This window comes from Uranotaenia lowii, chromosome 2 (genome assembly GCF_029784155.1).
Source record: "Uranotaenia lowii strain MFRU-FL chromosome 2, ASM2978415v1, whole genome shotgun sequence".
In the NCBI taxonomy this organism is placed as follows: domain Eukaryota; kingdom Metazoa; phylum Arthropoda; class Insecta; order Diptera; family Culicidae; genus Uranotaenia; species Uranotaenia lowii.
In genome coordinates, this window is record NC_073692.1 from 436202989 (window position 1) to 436209639 (window position 6651).

The window sequence follows — 6651 nt, forward strand, 5'->3', positions numbered from 1 at the left end:
TTTTTATTTGTTAATGTTGCCATTTAATACAACGGAATTGAAATTATTGCATTTCGAATACAATCTTGCGGTATAGTTTAACTTTTAAAAAATTTAAATAAATATTGCTCAACTGATGCTTACTATAATAATTTTCTTGGATTGAAATAGATAGGTATGGTACAAACAGATACACAGTGTACATTTCTTTTCCATTATGATTGACTATATATTTAAACATCTGACTTACAAATTTCAATCTTTAATTATTTTTTTTTTCTCTGATTGCGGTTAAAATTAGAGCATTTCTCCGCATTTTTTTGCTCTCTGTGTACATTCACGTCGTTACTAAAAAAAATTTTAGCAGCTCAGCACACTAAAAGTTTTATTTACATTCGATTCTAAAATTAATTGCGATTAATGTTCTTGTGAATCTTTCGGATTTGTTTTACGACATAATTTGAAATCTTTTATTGAAGCTTTAAGCTGGCGTTGCAATTTCTGATGTTTTTTTTTTTGTTTGACTTATATTTCGCTGCGATGGACGCTACTTAGTTAGATTTACTGACAAAACTTGTAAACCTGTTTTGTATGTTTTGATGAGTACATAGATAAATGTTGGAACTTAATTAAAATATATCAATTTTGTGTTATTTTTTGTTAGAATATTTTGTTTGAATGTTTTGAATATCTATGAGTTCTAAGCCCCGAATACATGTAGGAGAATAGGTTTATATATTATCAGATGAATTAGTAGTTGAATTCATTCAGTTCATTTGCGAAGGATTTGTTTTGAGTTTTGATCGAGAACTTGGTTTTTTCCCACAACTAGATTAATTTTCGAACATCCGCTGAGTAATTCTTAACCATTTTAAAGAAATATTCCATCTAACATGTTTTAAAAGTGTGTCTTAATAGCGGTATGCTGAGTTACGCTTGCTTTTGAATTTCAGCTACCTACTTTTAGTGGAAATGAAGAAAGTTTTAACAATTGCGTTGATGATTTTTTGTGGAAAATATTATGATTATATGTATGTTAAGGAGGATTTTTTTTTAATAAAAATAATTAAGAAGAATCTGAGAGAAGGTTCTTAAAGGATTTATGTCAGCAGAAAAGTCACTTCTCAAAGTTTTGGCACAACTGTATGTTTAGAATTTTTTGAACATTGGAAACTCAAAAAAATTAAGGGTGAATGAAGAATGAATGAATATGCCAATCGTTTTATTCATCTATTAGTTTGTTCTTTCCTACTTTTAGTACTCTCCTTCATTCTTTTTTACTTTTGTCATGACCATTTTGTTCATACACATTCAATAATTATTCAATTTTTATTTCAGGAAATACAGGTTTGCTAAATCTATCATTATTATCATCATTATTATTATCATCTATATATTCATATTTGGAGGGGGTGGGGCAGGGCCATCCGGACACCTGATCGAAACGATGTGGAGGGTAGAGTGCACTGGGCAGTTACCCTCATTAACATGTCGCAGAGAGAGGGAGGGTTCGTCTTCACATCCTATGGAACATTTCACATAACAATGGCTTGATTTTCAATTGATTGTCAATAAATTGTACTTTCGGTGGAGACCCATTATCCTTACCCCACAGAATAGTACAGGTTACTCTACTTGTACATTCACTCCCTTGAAACAGTCCACTCAAAGGCATTTTTAGTCAATGAGTTGGAAATCGAGATCGAGTTGTTATGTGCGAATAGTTCGCTGCAAACGGGCTGTGCCACGCTACATAGGATGTTAGCTTACATCATACATCATACATCATACTTAGGTTTGAGAAATTCCAAAAAAAAAACCCTAAATCGATTTAGTCTACTATCCTATAGTTCCATAACGGAAAACATAATTTTCCTCGAGTGTGAAAGAAATTGCCAATAATCTACAAATCTACAGACATATCCACACGGATTCTTCCTAGTAGGCGGGAAGTTATTCATTAACCCTGCCTGGCAAGGCCAATTGTTCTTACGCTTGCTGCGATCGAACTTTTTTCTATCTATCCAATAATGCAGGAGCACGAAGAAAAATCACCAACAAAGATGCACTCGTAAGAAGTACAAGAGCGATAATCGAAATGGATTGGATATTACAAAATCCCTTTCGAGTACAATGGGTTCGTTCCTTGGTTTCCTACTTTCCTAAAAGGACAGAGGGAGGGCAAAATGCGCTGCTGTTTTACTTCTTCTTCTTCTTGAGAAGAGACCCCACTCGACTTTGGCTGCTGCTAGAGGACAATGGGACTGAGACTGCCTTTCCTCAGAACGCAACACTTGAACTTCCGGATAGTATTTTTCTCCAGCCACCCTCCAACAGGCAAAGGAAAGTAAACTGCAAAGTGAAAATGTTGGAAAAACGGATTCTTTTTGAGAGAACACACATAAGGAAAAAAAAAGTTAAGGATGAGAACATCTTCTGGCAAGAGTGAGATAGCGCGCCAGATTAAAGTTCTTAATGATTTCCTGATGTTGTTGCGAGATGGCGTCCCAAAGAGGAGAAAAAAACCTAGCAAAATCCATCGACTACTTGGTTTACAATTTTCTCACACCCCGCACATCTCACTCCTGGTTTGTGGCGAAATTGACTTAGAGTCGGATTTTTCTTCCTGATGCCTTGGTGGGGAAAAGTGTATTCATTACTGGGGGGCTCTATGTCTATGAAGAAGGTTGTCGTACGAGATGTGCGATAAAAAGTGCGCATTGTTGTGGCAAAACTGATTTTCTTTTCTTTGACTTTTTCTCCCTCGTTTGGGTTTCGTTGTGCCCGAGATAGGTTCTCTGTTGGACTATTCAAACAGGAAATAATGCAATTGGAATTATGTTGAGCTTGTGGTTGATATGTCGAGGTGCTGGTAGAGTTTACTTCCAATGTCGGTCTTTTTTGCCATTATATTGTGTTGCTTGCTAAATGAAGATTCCAATTCTGTGCTATTGTTGATATTTTTGTTTTACGGATCCTTCGGAGTTCATTATATAGTACGGAAGTGAAAATCCATTGACATTCTACCACCTTCAATAACGTAATGACCTTAGGTAGTATTCAGAGTAGAATTTCATCAAACCGAATTTTCATCATTTGTAAAATGCAAGGTTAATGCGAAACATATAAAAATAACATGAAAGAAGTCATTAAGAATGTGGGTGTACGTCACTATCAACGAAACATAATGAGAGCAATCATTTATCTTCAGGCAACAACTGTCGTTGTACTGTCATGAAACGGTACTGGAACCATATGCAATTGAAGGCAGGACAAATTATATCCCTTTACAATAAGCTAATACGGAATTATTTTATGGAAAAATTGAATAAAAATTTTTTACAAATCATTATTGGTTGAAAGGGCTTGTGATATAGCTCAGTTGGCAAGTCAGTTGCTTTCTGAGCCGATGTCCGTGAGTTCGAGCCCAAGAATAAACATCGATCACAGTTTTACCGGATAAGTTTTTCAATAACTTGTCCGCCAACTACATCGTTGATATAAGTCGCGAATGACATAAAGATGTTAAAACGACTATAATCGAAATAAAAAAAAATTATTGGTTGAAAACTTTGATTCTTTAACCTTAAAATTTCACAAATACTCGTTACATGCTTTATGAATCTACATTGTTCCCAATTTGTTTAAAATAATTAATTATATTTACATTCAATGGTAATAAGTTGATTGGCAAAATCTTGCAACACCTGGTTGAATTAATCAGTTGAAAAATCAGCTACTCGTCGCAAAATTTATGTTGGCGGATTGTAACCTCTTTATGGTGTGCAAGGCTGTTGGAGCTTGGAATGAGTTATTCAGAATGACAATCACTCTGCATGAGGGTCATTATGGATGCTTGGGTACATTTTGAGGTTTAACTATTGGAATTTTGATCCAATTATAATTTTTTATAATTGGAAATCTCAAACCAAAGGAAAAGAGAATTTTATCAAGCAAATCATTGATATTATTTGCTAATAACACAATACTAGGTAGATTTCAATATGTTTAAACTTCAAACATCCGTTTTGTTAAAAAAAAAATGGTTCAATCAAAACCACCAACTAATGAACGCAAATCACAATACACACAGATGTCGGGGAAAAAAATCAAAAGACAAATATTAATCATCCCCTCCAATAATGTGGCCTTACTGGATCAGTTTCCGTGAAATTTGGTGGTTTTCCTGACGAGTTTACCGAAAGGGTTTTGTTTTTCCAATCCTAACCAAATATGAAACCACCAGAAAGATCCGGGGAAAAATTAAATGGCATCACATGCATCGGAATGTATTTGTGTAAATCCTACACCTATCTGGCAATTAATTGATTATTTGTTGAACCCGTAGGCACAAATTAAATCAGGCGTAAAATGGTTTTAATTGCAGTTTTGCATTTCAGCGACCAAAGAGCATATAATATTGTTTTTATTTTTCGTTCAGATGTGAGATGATAGGGATAAAAAAGCATTACAGACTGTGATTTTTTTAATTTATGTTGGTGTTTTGTTAAATTTAACGGAATTGATTTTATTTTTCCAAATGACTACCAAGTTGTCCCATATGAAGTTAAAAAAAAACAATATTTTAAGCATCACTGGAAGTCATCCTCGAAACCAAACACGAAAACAGTTTTAACCTTATTTTTTTTTTTTTTAATGTACAGTCAGTGACGAAAGTTGATAACCATGAACATTTTTCACCATAATTTTGCAATATAGCTTCATTAAATGGATGTTTTATGAAATAATCTACTCTAATTGATCCTATCAAAATCTTTTAAGATTTCCATGTGATTATTTTTCTGAAAAAAATAAGTTAACGCACGTATATGCTCCATTTAATTTTTCAAATTTTCGTGTGTCAAAAGTAAATAACCGTATGAGTAAAAAGGAATTATTCCATGAACATTCAAAAGAAAACTGCGATCGCCTTGTGTGTAACCTTCAAAACGCGCATGTAGCTTTCTGTTTGTCGGAATGAACAAAAACGCTAAAATTTGTTTAGAGGATGTCACTTTTTCCATAATTCACTTTAGGAAAAAATTAAATGTTCAAAATAGGAAAGCCTGTTTTATGAAAGAATATAGCAAATCTGTCAAGAAATCATCAAATTCCAGCAATATTATTCCAGCCGGGATTTATTGGCTAAAGAGTCTTGAGATTTTCAGATGAATTTATCTGCATAAAGTCGTCCAAATTTGTTTTTACCAGAAGCCTCAAGTCACCAGATGTCGTGGTTTTGGAAAAAAAATCTATTGAAAATATGTTTAATTGTCTATTTTAAGTAGATTTATAATAGGTGGCATACATTTTTATTTATAAACGAATGAAAATTTACAATAAATTGTACAAATAACACTTTGAACTAAGATTGACATTTTCAATCAAGCGGTTTGAAATATCCTAAAATATCTATTACTTTTTTCAGCATATCTTGTTTGAGTTCTTTGCGACTAAACACCGTATTGTACGGTAATTATAGTTTGGCTGAATGTTGGCTGCAAAAATTTAACAAAAAAGTCAAGAACTTGATAGTGAGTATCAATAAAGCAGCACAATGAATTTCGTTGTGACGCTCAATGATTTCGACGTCAAACGGAATTTGCTGAGCAACACATCGAGAAAAAAAATCACAAATCCTATTTGTTTTGGTCATCCCATTTCAATCGATAACGTTCACTGAAGAAGGTAGTAATTTGCTATCGAAATACTGGTACAGGTCGGACTCGATTATCCGGAGACTCGATTATCCGGAGTTCGATTATCCGGAATTTTAGACTCGATTATCCGGAATTTTGAAAAAAAAAAATTTTTTTTAAATTTTCATTTTGATTTTTTTAATAATTTAGTATGTACTATAATTCACAAAATAATATTTTTATCAGCTTTGGACGGAGTTAGTGGGGTTCAGGGACTAGTATAGTAGCTGTACTTTATATTAAAACTCGGTTATCCACAGTGTATTGTTCAAGATCAAACTCATTAACTCTATAATACATAATATAAATATGTGGTCAAGCAAGAACGTAGCTAGGAACAGGAGGGGTAAGAATAAGAGTTGTCAATGTATTTAACTCTCTACATCCCATGGTAGCACAAGTGATCCACAACATTTGCGTCTTTATCAAGTTTGTAAATTTACTTTGATGCAGTCAATAATAGAAAATGAAATGAATGGATTTTGAAATGTATTTTAGTTTATTTACAAAGTATGATCAAATGTACAAACGTGAAAGTAGTAAGAAAAAGAGGGATTTAAGCTAGGGTGTCATTTCAGTATGTTCCCCTTTTGATATTCTTTTTTGTTACATTCTCATTTTGGTTGAATAAAATTCATATTTCTTGTCAGGAAACTTCTCGTTTATTTAAGCTTAAAAACAAATTCATTCATTGAATAACGAAGCATGAGAACAAAAATCACTTCCGAGATGTGTCAGTTCAAGGTAAAGTGAATCCAGTTATTGTTTAATATTACATATTTGTTTTTTTTTCTTATCACGACTTTACCCCTTTTCCTATAAAAATGATTTCTGGCTATACGCCACTGCATTTTACAAAAATAATGCACAAAAAAATTACAATTTAACGTCCTCAGACTGAAAAAAAAACATTTTTTTATGATTCGATTATCCGGAAGATTCGATTATCCGGAGTGAAAAAAAAATCGATACT